The 19,499-nt window shown below is 45.0% G+C and overlaps 1 long non-coding RNA gene across 1 annotated transcript in view; it reads left to right on the top strand.

Moving 5' to 3' along the window:
* LOC138521889 (uncharacterized) overlaps nt 1-19,499 on the top strand; it is a 127,402-nt gene that overhangs the window by 46,070 nt on the left and 61,833 nt on the right. The window contains exon 2 of the long non-coding RNA XR_011283162.1: nt 12,784-12,822. This is a non-coding gene — a long non-coding RNA (uncharacterized lncRNA). The remainder of the gene's footprint in view (nt 1-12,783; nt 12,823-19,499) is intronic.

Below are 19,499 nucleotides of genomic sequence, written 5' to 3'. Positions count from 1 at the left end.
CCGAGCCCTCGACACTCTCACACGATTCGTACACTTGGCGTTCCCAGGTCTGAAGTGAGACGTGTACATTGGGCCTGGAATACAAGCGGTTGCCGAGTTGCCCTGCTGTGGTAACAAACTGTGCGTGTTCGCTGTGTTTGGGACACCCTTGACCCTGACTTCTGCTGCCGCGGAATCTACACGGCGCTGAAACGTCCCTCTGATCGCATCTGAACCTGCCAGCGAAGAAACTAACCCGGAGAAGCCTGGGTCTGCCTGCATCGGGGACCGGTGAGTAGTCAATACCCTGAACCGGTCTCCCTCCTGCAGGAGCCTGTGGCTTTCCCCCACTGTCTAAAAGCAGCACCCCTTTCTCCGTACTCGCGCCCTGCTTCTGCCCACAAGTGGAGGCCGCGCTTGAGTAGCGGAGGTCTGTTCGCCATCGTTTTTTCACTTCTCTGAACTGCCTGATTTCCCCGAAGAGACACTCCTTGGCCCGTTGGCACCCGTGTGTGCAGGTACTTTTGAGCACAAGGCTCCACTCTTCGTAGGGCTCGGACTTCCTTCTAGTTAGGTGGTCTCTGATGTCGAACTGGTCCTAACGATTACTTGCACTGCCCGTTTTCCTCCCCATCTAGGTGGTCTGCATATTTCGTGCCTCTAACTCGTTAGACCCCTCGGTCATGTATATATATTGTATTGATTATGATGTGTTGGTTTACTTGAGTTTTACCGTGATTCTTTACTACGGTCGATGTTACAAAGGCCTTGTAATAAATGTGTCTATATTTTTAATATAACACCTGCCTGGAGTAATTTGTAAGTGTCCTTGCTTTATGTGCTCATTGCAGGCTTTTAGTCACCCTCACCCCTCTTGAGACCTAGTCTTGACCGCTGCCATCGCTACCCTGATTGGTCTGGCTTGTCCAGAGGTGACCCTGTTCCAAGAAACTAGGCTGGCCTTCTGAACCTCTGCCCCTCCAGGACAGAGTTCAGAAATCCATCTAAACGCACTCTTCCTCATCAGTCTCCTACTATCACCACATCACTCTTCCTCTTCACAGAACCCCACTTCCACCAACTCAATCTTCCTCGTCACAGTACCTCAATACCACCATCTCATTCTTCCTCATCATAGTCCTGCACTCCCCCACTTCACTCGTCCTTGTAACAATACCCCAATACCCCAATACCACCACAGTGCCCCTCTACCACCACATCACTCTTCCTCATCAAAGTACCACTCTACCACCAACTCGCTCTTCCCTGTCACAGTAACCCAATACCACCAACTCACTCTTCCCCTTCAAAGCCCTCCATTACCACCATGTCACTCTTCCTTTTCACATTTCCCCACTACCAGCCCCTCACTATTCCTTATCACAGTCCCTCACTGCCACCACCTCACTCTTCCTTGTCAGTCTCTCTTCCTCATCACAGAGCCCCACAACCACCAACCGTCATGCTTCCTCGTCGCTGTCCCCCACTATGACCATCTCACCATTCCTTGGCACAGTCCCCCGCTACCTCACTTCTGCTTGTCAGTCACCCACTATCACCAATTCACTCTTCCTCATAAGTCTCCCACTCTCACAATGTCACTCTTCCTCTTCACAGGACCTCACTTCCCGCAACTCACTCTTCCTCATCACAGTACCCCAATACATCATCTAATTCTTCCTCGTCACAGTCCGTCCCTAACTACTGCACCTCACTATTCCTTGTCACAGTACTCCACTACCAACAACTCACTCTTGCTTGTCACAGGTCCCCAATACCACCACCCCATTGTTCTTCATCACAGTCCCGTACTACCCACCTCACTCTTCCTCGTAACAGTACCCCACTACCACCACATCACTCTTCGCTGCCACAGTACCAATCAACCACTACATCACTCTTCCTTGTCACAGTAACCCAAAGCCACCAACTCACTCTTCATCTTCACAGCCCTCCACCACCACCATGTCACTCTTCTAGTTCACATTTACCCACTACCGCCAACTCACTCTTCCTCATCAGTATCCCAATATCACCATGTCATTATTCCTCATCACAGTATGAGCGCTTTGAAACTCTTGCCTGTGTATAGGTGCTTTATAAATAAACATTACTACCAGTACCCTACCACCACCACCAACTCACTTTTCCTCATCAAGGTACCCCACTACTACCAACTCGCTCTTCCTCATCAAAGGTTCCCACTACCACCAACTCACTCTTCCTCATCAAAGGGTCCCACTACCACCAACTCACTCTTCCTCATCAAAGGGTCCCACTACCACCAACTCACTCTTCCTCATCACAATCCCTAACTACTGCGCCTCACTCTTCCTCACCACAGTACACCATTATTAATCTTTTCTTATCTAGTGGACAAAAAAAAAAGATTAAATCCTTGATAAACCTGATGTTGCATACTTGAAGAACAGATATTGATAACAAAAGATATGATATATACGTTATTAGAAAGAAAGACAGAATTACAGGTGGGGGAGGGATAGCATAACAAAACCCTTAATATTCAGTTAAAAACCTCAGTTCAAGTGACATTAAGGTGCTTATTTAGTGCAGCAAAACCCCTGAAATTCAGCAAGTGTCGGAAGCTATGCCACCTTAACTATGAAGCCCCTATTGCGCAGCCCCTAAGCACACTGATGACATCCCAAATGACATCACTGATGATATCACACATGACATCACTTAAGGTTTCATCAATGCTATTAATGGTACAGCAGATTATGTATGCAAGGAAGAGAGATGTAGCATTTGATAAATATGTTTCTGCATATAAGGGTGGATTCAAGTGCAAAGCTTGATTGGAGTTTGCATTTAAAAATACTGTCTATTTACAGTCATGGTATTCCTTCACCAGAGTTACCCGCATGGAATGAGTATTTACAATTAAAAGATAGTCTATTACCTTTATCGCTCTGTTCTAAAAAGAGTCTACCAACGCAAAGAAGACATTTTGGTAGTACAGTTATGACCTTGCACTAGACCAACAAAGAATACAACATACATGAGAAGGAACAGTATCTGAAATTATCGTATTTTCATATAAGACTACTTATTTTCAGAATAACAAATCAAAAGGTAGCCTTTGGCAATGTCAAATGGTAAAGGTTAGAGCAGGTGGCCTGCGAGGGTCAACAATGTTAAAAAACATTTTCATGTAGTGAGAACACATGGTTATCAGGACTAGAGTAGCTAATGTACTGGACATATGAACATTGTAATTGTTTTAGTGGCGGAGTTGAAGCCAGCATTCCGCTATGTGTTTAAGGACTATGATTCCCAGGATCCTTCACCATTGCCACTGCTAGGTAGGGGTAGCAGAAGTTGTAATATAAAACCTCTGGAGATCCTAAGTTTGCAAACCCCTGTCTGTATTGAATCTGAAATTGTAGATTGCTAAGTGCAAGTCCAACTTTCTGTAGTTCCCCAACCATTATTTTCAATGCTTGACACATGTTTTCAGACCTTCATAAAGGCAGATATATTGCATCTGTGCTATATCTACAAATACAGTCCAAAATGTTTTCCCAATGACTGGTATTTATGTACATATGTGGTGTCCTGCCTGATTTCTCATATGATGCCATCACTGATGGCATCTGACATGCACTATGTAATAAATGTGCTTAGGGGCTGCACAATGGGGGCCTCCTAGTTAAGGTGGCAAAGCTTCCATCATCTGCCAAATTTCTATGGTTTTGTTTTCACTGAATATATATATATTCAAGGAAAAAACTTTGTTCCCTGTTGTGCAGCCTATGACCACAATGATGACATCACAGATGACATCACTGGTAACATCACTAATTACATCACATCACTGATGACATCCGTGTCAAAAGGTTTTGTTATTCCAGAGATTATTCCCGCACCACTGGCCATGGCCTCTGGCCACAGCATTCGGCCATTCCCACTGTATATTTTAGAAGACTACAGGACCACTAGCCATGGCGTTCGCCCGTGCCAACTGTCCATTTTAAAATACTACCAGACCATCAGCCATGGCCTTTCGCCATGGCCAGTGGGCACAGTCTATGACTTTGCCCACTCTATATTTTACAACACTTGCAATCCATTGCTCAAAGAGGTTCATCAATCACAGACTGATTTTGACCTGTTTTGGCAGTGATATTGTTATGTATGAAAAATGACAGGCTTTGAGAACTCACACTTTTATAAGGCAATGCGCAGTGAGATTAAATTATTTGCCAAGGATCACACGATTTGGTTCAGCAGCGTGCTACAAGCCCCTTGATTTATGGCTGGTCTCTTGGTGATTTTTGTGATACATTGCACAACCCCAACTAGCAGCATTTAAGCCCACAGAAAAGGGGAAAAAATGACCAGCTGCAAGAATAACATATGCCCTGGTACTTTTGACTCCATAGCGAAAATCAAAAGCTGGTACCCATAAGTATATGCACAGTAAGTGAAAATATATCTTAAAGTGAAATATACAAATGTAGTTTAATTGGCTTTCCCCTTAGAAGAATGTGTGCAAAACAAAATTGCATTGGACTTTTTAAAAAAGTAATGAACACCAGAAAAATAAGGGGAAATGTTCCAATAAATAAGCTGGCAAAGTATAAAAGGTGTTCACCTTTTAAACCCAGATATCTGTAGTGAAATATTCCCTGGGAAACAAAATCCCAATATGAAACAAGTGCTTATGGTCTTGAGGGTAAGCGTCTGCACTGGGAACATGACAACCTGAATAAAATCCTGGTAGCCAAATACTTGAGCAAGTTTGCCGAACTCAAAATACCCCAATGTGTTGCGTCCACTCTCTGAAAAAGTTATGCTGTCCTCCCACGTTTCCTTTACTGTTTGCCCTGAAAAGCAGCCACAATCAGGGGAGAATACCTGCACCAGTGCCCAGGATTACAAACTCTCTTGCCACATCATGGGCAAATACTGATGACTTACTTGCTCTCTCTCTCATCTGCCTGCTAGCTTACATTTCTCTCTCGCCTCTAACCTGCCTTTGTCCATCACTTCCGCTGCCTCCACTCTAGCACTTCACCCATCATGGTCACATTCCGAGCACAGTTGGCCGTACCGCGACCTGTGCTGGCACTTGAAAATGTCCAATGTTGGTTGTCTTTAATCTATGTATGTCCACTTATGTATTGTCGCCTGTGACTGTTTCTTTTACTCCCCTCCACAACCTGGTAGAATGTCCTTCAAACCATTGTAAGAATCTCACTGCTTCCCATCAAATCTGATTTCTTATCTATTGTACGCTCTTTTGTGATCAAAAGTGCATGTTCCTCCTGTATCTAAATACATAAATAAATAAATAATTTCCCCTTCTGATCCCCATGTCTGGCTTTCAACAATACTCTGCCTCCTAAAGATTACTTGAAAAGTACACATAACATAGTGTCACTCAAATGTATAAATCCTTGTAGAGCTACGTTAGGCAAAACGTGAACAATTATGGCATTATTCCCTTCATCGTGACTGGGAGACTACAAATAATAGAATGCAATTCAGCAAAAGGCAAACAAATTGTCTGAGGACAATACTTTCAAACACCGACAGTAGCAGGTTTTTAAAAAAAATAATGCAGATGACGTGTGTTTTCTTAGTGTGTTGTGAGATATTTAAAACTTAGAAAACACACGGCATCCAGGACTTTGGACTATGTCCCATCCATGCAGTAATCAGGGTGGACCCTGCTTAGCTTCAAAGCTTTGAAGGGGTGGCCCCCTCAGGCCATGTTGATCTAAGTGTAACTTGTGCTCATATATTAGGCATATATAAACATAGAAGGCAACAACAAAAGTAAATGGTTGCAAAAAAACAAAAATGCAGAATGTACATATTTTTCTATCAAACATATAGTTAAAAAAGTTTGAAAAACATTTTATGCATACATATTCATATGGAACATCATAGAAACATCACATACTACAAAGATATGTTATCAAAACTCCATATGAAATAAGTGCTTGTAAAAATGGAAAAGAAAGTGTCCAAACACAATGTAAATAGATGTACTCACAAACTGAAACCAATCACATATTGTTGTTGTTCAATGCTAATCCATGTGTATATGTTATCCTCACCTATTTGTACATGAAATAGACCCTAATTCTAATAATCTCTAAGCACATACAGACTCATCAGTGTGCTTCAACCCAACATGTTTCTGTCCCTACATAAATTAATATTGGACATTCCGCAAGGGTGACTTCTATGTTTATATATGTCATGTTGCCCAATAAGTGGGCCTATGTAGTCCACTATCCTTGAATATTGGGTTCCCCCTTTATATTTTCTGCTTATTTATTAGGCAACATTGCCTGAGTGGGCCAGCCCCTTCCTTTGTTTGAAGCTAAGCAGGGTCACTCCTAGTTACTGCATGGATGGGATAATTGGATGACAAGTTTAATATGAACTACAGATAGCAATGGGTATGTTTAGTTTTATAGCAGCGAATATTGGAAAAAAGGGCAGGAAAAAATGCTTTTTTATCCCCCCCCCAGGCGCTCACCAAGTGCCCCCATCATCTGTGCCAGCTCCACCCCTTCCCCTGAAGGCCTCCTCATCTTCTCTGCCCTCTCCCATTCCCCCCACAACTATCACTGTTTCAGTGACGCAGTTTGCTATGAAATGCCAGCTATTCGTGGCTTTTCTGTCTGATAGCTGAGGTTACAGAAAAGCTTTGTATTGCAAACTCAGTCCCTAGGCCCCCTCCAACTCCCAAATTTCACTTGGTGTCCTCTTGCTCCCCCTCACCTCTTGCCTGATGGCATGTGCATGTTGTTTGACCTGCAAAAGCCTTTTCTCTGCATTTTATTCTTCGATACTCTCTACTATAACCTGGTGTATAACCGCGGGTATCTGTTACGCTCAACTGGTATCCACAGTGACGCCACCCAGCCGGGTTATTCGCTGGTATGCTTCTCAGCTTTGCCCTAATGTGGTCTGCGGGGAAGGTTCTGCCTTGTGGTAGAATTAGACTTGCTCTCCGTCCTACATTCTTTGCAAGGGCGCTTTGTCTATCATGGGCGAGTGCGGTCCAGTTACTTCACTGACGCCGGCCCGTTTGATATTGTTCAGGTAGGTCTTATTGCTGTTCTTTAGTTTTGTTGCTATCCTGCATGCCTTTCTTTGTTTAAAATGTCTCCTTTTTCTCCCTTAGATATGCGGAGCTTCAGCGCAGCAAACTGGCTTGGTTGAGCCCCGCTGGTAAATGATGGCGCATTAAGAGCGCTATGACGCGGTAAGTAAGCGCTATGCGCAGCGCTGCAAAGTCTTGCCTTTGCTAACCTGTGTTTTCCTTCCTTATAGGTCGCGGTGTTCTTCAGCGCGAGTGGAATGTCCGGAGTGGTGCCAGCGAGAGGCGACCAGCCAGGTAAGCCTTTTGAGCAGTTCGTAATTTGTAAATGTCTCTACAGCTTTCTTTAATGTTGCCTCTATCTTCCTCTTTCAGGTCGTTCTGTCCGGGAGGCGTGCAGATTCGAGGAAGCTGTTCTCAGTAGCTGCGATTGTTTAAAGATGAAGACTGCAGGTAAAATGCTGCTGCTAATGATGTTCCTTTTGTCTCCTTGCAGGTTCTGCTTCTCCGAGGTTCGAGGGAATAACTGGACATGGTGAGCGTCACGTTGCAAGCTGCAAAGTAACACAAAGCATGTTCTGCAGTCAGGGTGTGGTTTATATAGCCCAGGTAAAGTAGTACCAGGGAAAGTAGTTCCAGGCCTGCCACACCCAAAACACTAGACGGCATAGCTTGGTTCTTAGGGAACCAAGCTATGTGGATGCCTCCATGTTGGCTGACAATACAATAAAGTATTTCCCAAGCACATTGTTGTTCATGGTGTATGACCCTGGTGCCATAGGCGCAGGACTGGCCCCATGAGGGCTTTTGAAGAGGATGCCAGGCTCTAAAGGCCCGAGTCCTGACTCCACCTGGCCAATGGGTTTGCCAGAGGGGGTTTTGGGCGAGGGTCGTGACAGTATCTTTCGCATTGAGAAAAAAAAAGAAGGTGGATGTTTTATTTGTAAACACCAGGTTTCTTGGCAGTTTACCTGAGCTATAGCTATACATTTTAGTGAAAGGGCACCCCTTTTCCATCAAATATTATAAAAACTACTAGATGGAATAACCCCAAACCACAAAAGGGCCATGAGTCAACGCTTCGTTTACAAGTTGTTTCACACCATCCTAATGCATGGTTTCATGCTCAGCGTTCTGAACCCCCTTACTGCAATATTGAACCAGCCTGCGACTTCAGTGATAATGTATGCAAGCTCACACCTATTGTGCGCCTACCTATTTTTAGATATTGTGCTTCAGCGATGCACTTAAAACAGTGTGCCTGTGCTTGAATGTGTATTTACAATGCATGTCTATTCTGAATGTTTGCTGCAATATCGAACGCACTCTTGCCAACATTTTAGATCAAACAACGTATGTTTATTCTACCTTGCCACAAGTGTATTGAACAATTTCCTGAATTAGCCTACTTCTGAAACTGCATACTGTGCCCGACTAGGCCACCCCTGAACTGTGTACTCAAATACCTAGCACATGTTCTCACCCCACGCATTAATGAATTAGCCCTCCTGTAATCGTATAGCCTCTCTGATGAAGCCCAACTATCACAGAGCACTGTACTGCTATTTTGATTGTCGCACCTATATTGAATTGCCTTGACTGCTACTGCAGCGCTACAACTGAACTGCCTTGTTCTGATGCACTTGTATGACCAGATTCCCCGGTATTACCAATTGCTAACACAATGTATCTACCAGGTATCTACTCTGTCCTATTGAGAGTAATTATCCACTTAATCCACTTATCTAGTCATTTAAGCCCAATCTTCACCCTGGCCTGCACAGACACCCTACCTTCCAATACCATGACTCCCAGCCATCCACCTGCAACGTTCATCCACTCTGCTACACTAGCCTAGTTGTCTACCCCCTGCAGTCACTCTGCCAGAAAGTCCAGACTTTATGCCAGGCTACCAAAACTATACAAACCTCACGCCAGGGACACCTTCCACTCTAAACTGACCAACTCGACTATACGTACACAACTTACCTTCCAGCCGTGAACAGACTCACACTCAACCCTATTAACACCAATGTCAAGCACAAGCCTTACAATAAAGTCACTCCACCAACTCCCACCAAAACCATCACCTCTCCTATTAGAGGCACCTTAATAATTGCACGCTCCCTAGTAGCCCATGCTTCAGACATAGCAGACCTTATACTAGAAGAAAAACGGGACTTTTTAGCCATCGCTGAGTCCTGGCTCCACGCACCCGCTGGCCCAGCCCTTATGCTAGCCATCCCGGAAGATTACACTATCTTTAGAGCAGACAGAACAGAATCCAGAGGCCTCGCCATAATTTCCAAAACTCATCTTAACATGAGACTTGCCACCTCGGACAACTTCACATCTTGTGAATCGCTAATAGCTAAACTGCCCATTGCCAACTCCCAAACCCTCACCATTCATTTACTCTACAGACCCCCCGGCCATTTAGGCTCATTTGAGGAAGACCATATAACCATCCCCACTAACAACTTAAAGAACTTGTCCCGGAGCCTTCTTCTAGGTGACTTTAACTTGGGCTTTAAAGACCCCAATGACACTCAGGCCACCCTTATTGACAACACCTTATCTAAGTTAGGATTTAACCAAAGAGGAACCCTCCCCACCCACAATAAGGGGAAAACCCTCGACTGGGTGGCGGACTATAATTGCTTGGCCTCCATCACCGCCATCTCGCCCCAGCTTTGGTCTGACCACCATCTCCTTACCTTCTCCCTTGAGGCCTCAACCCCAACTACCACTAATAATTCACTTGCTACAGCCATTCCAACGAGAAATCAGAAAAACATTACAGCTGGAAAACTCATCACCCTTATTCTCCCGACCCTGAACTCACTATCAGAAATCTCCAACCCTCACTCCCTTGTAGATAACTACAACAAAATCATGAGATCAGCTCTAGACTCCATCGCTCCACTAAAACTCAGAAAAAGCAACACCCCCCTTGTTCCACACCTAAACCCCCCCTTCGCTTCAGTTTCTCCAAAGTCTTCATGTTAGAGGTCGAAAAAATCATTCTTAGCCTCAAACCTTTGAACTACCAGGGCAACCCTTGCCTCTCACAAATCATCAAAGATGCTGCCAGAGACCTCTCACCCTTCATCACCAAGCTCATCAACTCCTCCTTCTCCTCAGGGACCATCCGCAGCAATCTTAAAGAGTCATGGGTTCTCCCTCTACTCAAAAAAACCCTCCTTATACCACTCGATATCCACAAACTACAGACCCATCACCACCGTCCCATTCCTGCTCAAAATACTAGATAAGACAGCCTATCTGCAAATACAACAATACCTAGAAAAAAAACACCTGGGATTCCGTCAGTCGGTCTTTAGACCCCAGCACAGGACAGAGACTGCACTCATCGACCTTAAGGCACAAATTGATACTCTTAGAGACAATGGGAAAACTGCTCTACTACTTCTACTTGATCTTTCAGCAGCATTTGATTTAATAGACCACAGAATTCTCTGCAACCACCTAGACTCGGCAGCCTACTTCTCGCTAGAGGCTATCAGCTGGATTGAATCCTTCCCCAACAACAGGTCTATGCGTGTCTTCTCTACTTCAGCCTCTGCTGACCCTATCCCCATCACCTGCGGAATTCCCCAGGGGTCATGTGTCTCCCCCACTTTGTACAACGTGTTCACGAAGCCCCTGTTCGATGATCTTGATGGTCTGGGTATCCCCTACACTATATATACTGATGATATCCAGATCCTCATCCCACTGACGGGAGATTACGACAAGGATTTGGCCTTGGTGAACAGGGTGTACCTCATCATCCAGGCATGGATGGCTTCTCATAGTCTATGCCTGAATGATGACAAGACCGAGCTCATCATCCTTTGTTCCACCCCTAACTTAAATAAACTGAATCACAAATATGCTAGCTTTAGTATAGATGGCAATCCTATTAATGTAGCCAAAGAAGTTAAAATGCTAGGGTTCTATCTAGACGCCACCCTATCCTTCCGCAAACAGGTTAGTTCCATGGCCTCCTCTACAGCCTACACCTGTAAATTAATAAGAGCAGCTAAACCCTTCCTTTCAACCCAGAGCTGCACTACCTTAGCCAGAGCCTTAATCCTGTCAAAACTGGATTATTGTAACACCCTATATGTTGGAGCTAATAAATATGTCACAAACAAAATCCAGATTTTACAAAACAGTGCTCTCAGAGCAGCTCTGAGCACCTCCAAAAAAGAACACATCTCCAGTATCAGAAGAGCCCACAACTGGCTCACCACAACTGACAAAATCATGCTCAAGGTAGCTTCTCTGACGCACAAATGTGTCAATAATGCAGCCCCTTGCTACCTTTTTGACAGATTTAAGAGATATACCCCCAACCGATATACCAGAACTGCAAATTCCAACTTACTTACAGTCCCCAGATTTAAACAAACCAAAACTGGTGGTAATAGCTTCCAGGTGAAAGCAGCCCAACATTGGAACTCCCTGCCACCCACCTTAAGGACACCTCAAACCTACCCCCACTGTGGGCGCAACTACATTCAGAGGATAAAGGAAAATGACCGTTAACCTCACCTATGCTTGCCTTCCTTATGTACATTTTGTAAATTGCATTTTAATGTTTCTGCCTTGTTCTTGTACCTGTACTTACTTACCGATGTTCGTGCCTGTAAATTACTATACAGCACTGTAACCAAGCTGAGAATATCCTTGATGCTCCTGCGCCCTGATACCCTTGGATCTGGCGCGCTTTACAAATGAATGAAAATAAACAAACAAACAAAACAAACACCTGGTTCAAATTCCTCAAGCGGTTTGGGCTGTGCGGTCCGGGAAAAAAAATCTTTTTTGTCTATGGGAAAATTAATGGGGACTAGGCCGCAACTTTGTTGTTTTTTGTTTTCTCAATAATCTTTTTATCTATTAACAAATCATTCCCATAATTTGCAGTCCGGCTCACCTTAAGTATAGGTAGGCGACCGCCGCCCTATAATATATATATATACATACACACATACATTAAATGCATTTTTTTTTAAACAGACAAAAAAGAAACTAATATAGTACTGATTCTCTCATTATGTCTTTTACTTTTCTCATCTCCCCTTTCTTTTGCTCTTTTATTACTTTTATCACATTTTCACTATTTGGTCACACCCTTCAGCTCTTTATCCCCACCTCTCGACTGCATATTTCTACCTCTTCTGACGGCTCCACTGCAAACTATCTCTGTGTTCTTCCTCTTAACCCCCCTTCAGTCTCTATTTCTTTTTATGCTTTACTACTTCCTTGCCATTCTACCCTGAATTGTAAGAAAAATGTCCTTCAGTAATGCTTAGCAGAGAGATCCTTCATGCCCCTACTACTCTTAGAGATGATCCCAATTAAAATAAGGCAGCAGATGACTGTTATGGGCTATGAAATGCCCTCTCAACACCCTATGGTCATTTGTACAGTTTAAGGCCCCTAACTGGTAAAACCCTTTTTGGCACAGGGGCAGCCTGTGGGGTAAATATGCATTGCTTTTGACCATGCTCCTCCTATTGGGGTGGTATGTGGATGGTGGAGGCTCACGTGTTATCATTCCAGTTTCCTTATAATCAACTCTATAAACAAATTCTAAAACACAAAGGAAAACTGATGGAGGGATTCACATAAATGAAAGCTACTTTCTTAAATATATGATGATTGAAATAACATATTCACAGTAAAATTGCCTGTTTCTTCTTTTGTAGGAACTCGATTTCTATGAAATGCTCTTGAGTGGCTGGCCGGTAAGATCTTTTCTGTATTTTAATATTTGAGCATTATATGCTGGTTATGTCAAGTCTGTCAATATTTTATTTGAAGAAAACGTACAGTTATGTTGTAGCATGTTACCCAGCTTTTTCTATAGTGCACCAATCACCACTGTGTGGTCTTTCAGTGGTGAGGCTTGTCAAAGTGTGCCATATTTTGTTCCCCCGTCCAGGGGATCCAGAACAAAGACTGCGGAGGAAAGGCAAAGGGAAGGGTTGATTAAAGTGCTGGGAAATGGGGCACAGGTAGAACAAATAGGGAGGTCATACTTGGGTGGGGCAGTTTGATGCATAATGTTTGTGATGGTTTTAGTGCATGTTGGTCCACCCAAAGTAGATCATAAATCAGGATTGCAGAAATTGGGAGGGTAAATTCTAAGTAGATGGGAATCTGTATATGTGAGGGAAGCATTAGAGACAGTTATTAATAAAAGTAGTGTGTGGCTGTGTGATGGCAGGGAGCTTTTACTCCATTGGCACTAGAAAGGACAAAAACAAAAACATACAGGTGATTAAACCTGCATTTACATCTTGGTTTTGCACTTCGTAGTGCAAATGGCTAAAATTGCATGGAGGGACCCTGTTTGCACCCAAGCGCAAAGAGAACACGTCCCCTTCATGCAATTTACACTTCTGAAGAAAATGACTTCAAACAAGTGTGATATTCATGTGGCTATGGTAAGAGCGTCAATTGTCATATTTCCAAAGGGCATGTTGGGAGAATCAATTGAAAATATAGTTAAGGGCTGGAATAGGGGTGAAGGCTCATATTATTTAAAACTAAATTGGATTTATTGACTTTTAAAAAATAACCATAAAATGAAGGCTTGATTCACACAGGCAGTGCTAACCATATGTTGTTGCAGAGAGTGCTAAAAAAATGAAAATGCGGTTTCATCCCTCAATGAGGGATTGGCATGCTTATGGGATGGTAGCGGTTCAAACTGTTGCTGTATCCGGATAGAGAAATGCACACAAGGGTCAGTAAAAATCCTACTGCACTGGTTGAAAATAAGGCAAAACAATGGGCATGTCGTGGTACACATTCTGTTGGAAAATGCACATCCCTCAATTTCTGATGTCCTTTCAATGTTATGTTTTTTTCGCAAGTGAAGGTACCTTCACTTATGGCAACTGTGAGACAGGCATGGTATCAAGAGAGACACAGACTCAAAGATGTTTGTTTTCAAAACCTTTATTTACTAAGGTTCCTGGGTTGGTGTATAGCCTAACTTGCTCTAACACTAAAGGGATGGTTCCCCTAACGTTTCTAAGGGAAGTCAAAGTGTGAATGTCCAAAGTAAAACCTGTGCTTGCCCTCACAATGTGTTAGGAAGTCTCTTAAAAGAAAAATATCTTGGTTCAGCAAAAATAGGAAGGCAAGGTTTATTTCAGGTGGTCTTCTCACCAGGTGTAGGTTGGTCAGTTTCACAAAAATGAATTCAATCAAAAAGGGCTGTTCATAAGAACGTCTCTACAGTTATTGCAGTAGTATCAAACACTTTCAATGACTTAAGCTCCTTGGGATTCCCTTCCCCAAGCTTTAACTTTTCCAAGTTCAAAACATAACCAAAAGAAATATAGACAGTTCCTCCTCAAGCTTCTCATGGTTCCCTTCCCCAAGCTCAGGCCTCTCTTCCCCAAGCTTCACTTCCTTCAGTCTCACAAAAAGATAGGTATTCCACTTTGTTAGGCCTCTCAGGTTCCCCTTCTCCAAGCGTAGGCGCCTCTTGGATTCAAACACAAGTTAAGCTTGGGCCTCTCAGGGTTCCCTTCTGTATTGCCTGCCAAAAGGTGCACGGACAGACATATATCTTTTTATCACCAGTATACTGAAGGGCAAATCTTGGACGCAGGTAGGCAATGCAATGATTCACACATACACACACAGTTAGAAGAAAAATTAGCTCTTGTACGGCTATTTATTTTCAAAGAGCATACATAAGTGAATAAACTGCAACAGAAATAAATCACAGAAAAGACAGTAATCTAAAGAGAATACATCACCGTTGGTGCAACGGCATTCCTCATCTTTCCTGAAACGGCTGGAAAGCCCTGGAACACAGCCAGGCACAGAGCACAGCAACCAACAGGCTCAGAGCGAAGCACCCCGCCCCCTCCGACTGAGGCCTTTGCTTTCTGTCTGACCTTTCCAGAGCACTCCATTAGAAGCCCTGCGCAAAGGCGGGGTGGCATTTTCTCGAACCTTCTGGCATGAGCGTCTGCGCATTGGTGGTTGACCGCTTGTCCCCAGCCAAAGTGGCCTACAGCAACCCCAAGGAGCAGAGCTCTTCCCTTTCTCAAAACAGCAAAGAAAACAACTCTGTAACTCATCCTCAACTTTAACGGTGTCCATGGCAACCTTATCAGGTACCAGCCTGCACCTGCGGGTCGCCATCTTTGCAAGCACTGTGCCCTTGGATGAACCATGCAAGCCAAAATAAGCAACAAATAACGTTGAAAATATGTTTTTCCAGTAAAATACTGCGAACGATGCTGAAAATCCGTGTACAAGTGCAGCTTTCACTGAGGCATGGAGTAAATATCCATTCTGTCTGTGAGTGCCCCAGAATGCACTGCACACCTGCGCCATATTTTAGCTCAAGCATTACACCTTCCCCGAGTTTAGGCCCCTTTTTTGTTTCAAACACCAGTTCAGCTTAAGCCTATCAGGGTTCTCTTCGATGAGTTTAGGCCCATTTTAGTTTAAAAAACAAGTTTGGCTTGTCAGGATATACTTTTCTCCCATATTCAGTTCTTAGGATGTACCTTTCTTTCATGTACAGTTCTTTCACATGTAATCCATTCAGGGGGGTAGCATCAAAAACGCCAGGTTCTTAGCTCCTCCTAAGTGTGAGCACTCTGATCTTTAGCCACTCTCTTTATTCTTTGTTCCTCCTTTTTCTTTTTTTTCTAAACTTTGGTTTTATTAACATTTTCATATTACAACAACTAGGCCCATTATAGATACAGTCTTTACATATTCATCTGACACTTGAGCCCAACCCCTACCACCCCCCATCCCTCCACCCCAACTCCATCCCTCTCCCCTATTGGATTTTCCATTCAAAACTTTAACCGTGGGAGCTTCCATACGTCCCCTTTTTCCCGGTGCTTGGGAGCTGAATTGTTTATAAGTATCTTCGTCGGCTTTGTTGCATCTGCTGTACCCCGGGCAGTAGGTCTCCCCCTTCACTTTAATTACCTCACATTGCCCTCCCCACCCCTCTTGTGCAGGGGCATACCCTTCGTATCAATGAGCCTCCCATCCCTGTGACTGTCGCACTTCGTACCAATTTGTTTGGAATGTACCAGAATCATTGTTAACCATTGCGGTCAATTTGTCCATGAGGAACATGTTCTTTAATTTTTTCTGCCAATTGTCCTTGGAAGGGGTCACCTTGCTCTTCCATTTCTGCGCCAGGGCCACCCTGCCCGCCCTCAACATTGTTTTCCACATTCTCAGGTACCTGTATATGTACGCTTCCTCCGGGGGGAGGCCCAACAGCTTTGTTAGCAGGTTTTGTGGGAGTGCTTCTCCAATAGCCTCTGCCATCCAACCCCTTACATTCTCCCAAAACTTCTGGACTTGTGGGCAGTACCACCACATGTGGCCCCTCGTTCCCACCTGGCCACACCCCCTCAGGCATCTGGGTGACACCCCTGGGAACATCTTTGACAATTTCAATGGGTCCCTATGCCACCCCTGCAGGACCTTAAAATTATGCTCCATATCTGATGTAAATAAGTTCCTGTGGAACGCTATTTTGAATATCCTCGACCATACGTCCTCCGAGAGGGCCACCCCTGCTAACTCATTCCAGAACGTGCAAAATCCCCTCCTCTCCGCTAGGTTATTAGTATTCAATATTTTATACATCTTGGACACTGTCCCCTTTCTTGTGGTTGCAATGTCCAATAGTTTTTTAAAGGGAGTCAGCTGTCTCCTCAGGTTTTGACCCCATGTCTGATCGCAGAGAATGCCCTTCAATCGTAGGTATTCGGAAATGGAGATTGACCCCTGCCCTAGAGCCTCCCCCATTTCTTCGTACGAGAGGAACTCGCCCTCTCTAAACATCTGCCCTGCCCATTCCATTCCCTTGTCTGACTAGGATTGGGCGTTTCCGGAACCCTCTACTACCCAGTTTGAGAGGGTGTCCCCAGAGTGAGGACATCGGGGAGGGCCATGAAGTAAGGTGGGTAGTCGGGAGCCCTTCTTTCCAAATCGTCCAGAGTACTCCCAAGGTTGGGTGGGCCTTCAACCTACTCGGGATCCACAGGAGGTCACGTACCTTGAGAGGGTGGGCGTCCATATCCTCCAGGTAGGTCCAGTAGGTTCCCATCCCCTCTTTCATATGTTCCAGAAGGGCGCGCAACTGGGCAGCACAGTAGTAAAGGAGAAAATCCGGTAACCCAAAACCCCCCTCCTCCCTGGGTAGTGTTAAAGTAGCCCTGGTCATGGGGGTTTTTCCCTGCCATATAAAGTCTCGCACTGCTTTCTTCCCGGAAGGTTTGGTCAGGGACACTTGTTGGGAGTGCTGTAAAAAGGTACAGCAGCCTCGGCAGGATATTCATCTTTAGCGCCGTCATGCGACCATACCATGACAGGATCATCCCACCCCATCTCCTCAGATCCGATGTAATCCCTACCATTGCGGGGCCATAGTTGGTTGGGGCTAGCCTTGAGAGGTCCCTGGTGAGGACGCCCAGGTATCGAATGGAGTCTTTCCCTACTACAATCCCCCTATACCTGACCAAGGGATCCAGCCGCAGGTCCCGAGCCCGCATGGGGAGTATTACTGATTTTGATGTGTTAATTTTTAAACCCAAGAATTGCCCAAAGGTGGTCATTAAGGACAGCAGAGGGGGGAGCGAGGAGCTAGGCTCCAACAGGTATGCCTAAATATCGTCTGCAAACAGAGAGAGCTTAAACTCCACTTCACCTCTTCTAATCCCTTTGATTTCCAGATGGGCTCTCACCGCAATAGCAAGGGGTTCCATCGTGAGGGCGTATATCAAATGGGAGAGTGGGCATCCCTGCCTTGTCCCCCATGAAAGGGTGAATGGTTCTGATACCTTTCCATTCCCTTGCACCTTTGCCGTTGCGGCTCTATATAATGTAGTCACTCAGTTCCTGATGTTTACCCCAAAATCCATTTTTTGGAGGAGGAGTTCCATATATCTCCATTCGATCCTATCAAAAGCTTTCTCAAAATCTATTGAAAGCAAGCTCCCCTCAAGATCTGATTCTTGGGCGTAGTGGATCAGATCAATCGTCTTTCGGATATTGTCCGAACCTTGTCTTCCCCCTATGAAGCCCACCTGATCCCCATGGACCAGTTTTGGCATTCTCTTCCATCCGCTTCCCCACCACCGTGGCCAGAATTTTTACATCTATATTAAGGAGCGATATTGGTCGGTAGGAGGAGCATTCCGTCAGGTCTTTTCCCTCCTTCGGTAACACCACTATTATAGCCCCCATCATGGTTTCTGGCAGGGTTCCCCCCTTTAGTACCGCATTAAACACCCTCACTAAGTGCGGGGCTAGGGTGGAGTGAAACCTCTTATAAAAATACACAGTGAAGCCATCCTCACCAGGAGACATCCCCACTTTCATCCCCCTAATCACTTGCTCTACCTCCTCCTCTGTCACTGGTCCCTCCATACCCTCTGCCATCTCCTTTGTCAGGGCCGGTCACTGAATGGAGTTCAAAAATCCCTCAATCTGGGCGTCATCCCCTCCATATTCAGTCGAATATAACTTTTCATAGTATCGACGGAAGGCCCTACCTAAGTTTGGGGTATCATAACCCAACGACCCTCGTTTATTTCTCACCGCCTTCACCATCCTACTTCTCTGGACCTCCCTCAACTTCCAGGCTAAAATCCTATCCGCTCTGTCCCCCTTCTCATAATATTTTTGCTTTATCAGCTGTAGACTCCTCTCTGTTTTATGAGGCAAGAGGTCCTTCAACTGGAGCCTGTAGTCTTCCAGGGTGGCCACCCGCTCCCACTCTAGTGGTTCATCCGAGGGTCCACCCGGCTGGAGTTGGGCTATTTTCCCTCTCAGAGACCTCTCCTGGGCTTCTCTCTCTCTTTTTTTCTGGGCTCCCATTTTAATGAGGACTCCTCGTATGGTCGCCTTGAAGGCATCCCATAGTATGTGCGTGCCAACCTCACTGTTGTCGTTTAATTCAAAATATTCCACTATGGCATGTAAAACCTCCTGAGCCAGGGCGACATCCTTCAGAAGGAAGTCATTAGATTTCCAACGCCCCCTGTGGTCACCACGCCATCCCTCCGCTATGGTGACACGAACCAAGTCATGGTCGGACCAGGGGACGGGGTCGACCCTGTGACCCATGACATGCGGGCGGAGGGGCTCATCAACTAGGATGGAATCTATTCTAGAATACGATTCATGTATTGCGGAGTATTATGTGAATGAAGGATCTCTAGTCCTGGGGCTTGGGATTGAGTCCACCAGGCCCAGTTCCGCGTTGACCTTCTGGAATTTTCCTGCCATGGCTTCGTCCACCGCCCGAGTGATCTGAGGACCCAAACATTTCCTATCATTGGCTGGGTCCAGGACCATGTTAAAATCCCCCCCCCCCACCACCGTGCCTTGAACAAATAGCTTTAGCCTGTCCCTC

This window comes from Ambystoma mexicanum, chromosome 1q (assembly GCF_040938575.1).
Source record: "Ambystoma mexicanum isolate Mex_15411 chromosome 1q, UKY_AmexF1_1, whole genome shotgun sequence".
NCBI lineage: Eukaryota > Metazoa > Chordata > Amphibia > Caudata > Ambystomatidae > Ambystoma > Ambystoma mexicanum.
Note: the sequence above shows the minus strand (reverse complement) of the source record. Positions and strands in the feature narration are given on the sequence as shown.